The following is a 1,104-nucleotide window of genomic DNA, read 5'->3' as shown; positions in this document are numbered from 1 at the left end:
CGTGGGATTTGTCACATATGGTTTAGGGGCCGACATATCTCTCCCTCAATGCCGTACCGGGAGGCAAGGTCGGTAGCAGAAAGCAGCGAAGGGCCAACTGCGTCCAAAGACCAAAGAACTGCGTCCAAAAGCGATCGCACGGAAATCACGGGATGACTCGTTTTGTACGACGCTCCAGCGCCGGTGTATGGAGGTACTGCGTTTTTCTCTCTTGTTCAAACATTCGTCAGCGCATGCGCAAATGTTCTGGCTCTTCGATACCTAGCCTACCAAAAAAAATTAACGTGCTGGTTTTTTTGTTTTCTTTTTTTTAACAGCACTTGACATTTCAGTTGATTTTAAAGGCATAAACGTAACGCAAGAACCGTGCATGTCTGGTCTTGTCTCAGACAGAGGCGAGAGATGGTTTCATGCAGACTGGGACGCCTAAAATGCTCTGTTGTAAACATGGCGGTTCACGAGTGAAGTTGTCTCCCTGGCCTTTCTGTGGACTAATTCCAGGACCTACTGACACAATCTGGGCAAGTTTTGAAAGCTAAAACCGTCAATCGATGCGTTATTTTGCTGGTAGGACTGGGTGGCCCGACACTTATGAAAAAAACTATGAAATGAGAATCGGGAGTCTCCCTTGTCATGGAATGGCAGAATTACCCAGAATTCTTTTTGGGCATGAGCGAGGCAACTTGTACCCCAACGTGTTGGAGCTGTACCGATGAAAGCTTTCAAAAGAGAAATTCGTGGAATCCTTGTTAAAATATTGATAAAAGAAAATGACTATATTGAAACGTCTAGAATTGTACAGAAAGTAGGATGAGTCAAATAGCTACAATTTTTTTTCTATGTACTGCTATCCGCTGTCGTTCATATATTCTGTTTCCTCCGTCGTTTGTTTATCTATTCTTTCACTTGTATCGTTCTTAATTCCGGTTTTCTTTGTATTTATAACTCATCCTTAAGGAAACTGTAAGACTGACCCGCCAAGATTAGCTGACGCTACCTGCGGGTCTACCTGCGGGTCTAAATTTTTGTATCAATAAAGGAAATGTTGTGGTTAGGGTTAGAAGCATTCTTGTCCCCAGATTGCTCTTTTCTTTCAAGTGGTCA

Source organism: Montipora foliosa, chromosome 1, assembly GCF_036669935.1.
Source record: "Montipora foliosa isolate CH-2021 chromosome 1, ASM3666993v2, whole genome shotgun sequence".
NCBI classification, from domain to species: Eukaryota; Metazoa; Cnidaria; class Anthozoa; order Scleractinia; family Acroporidae; genus Montipora; species Montipora foliosa.
The sequence above is the reverse complement of the archived record's forward strand: the minus strand, read 5'-3'. Positions refer to the sequence as shown.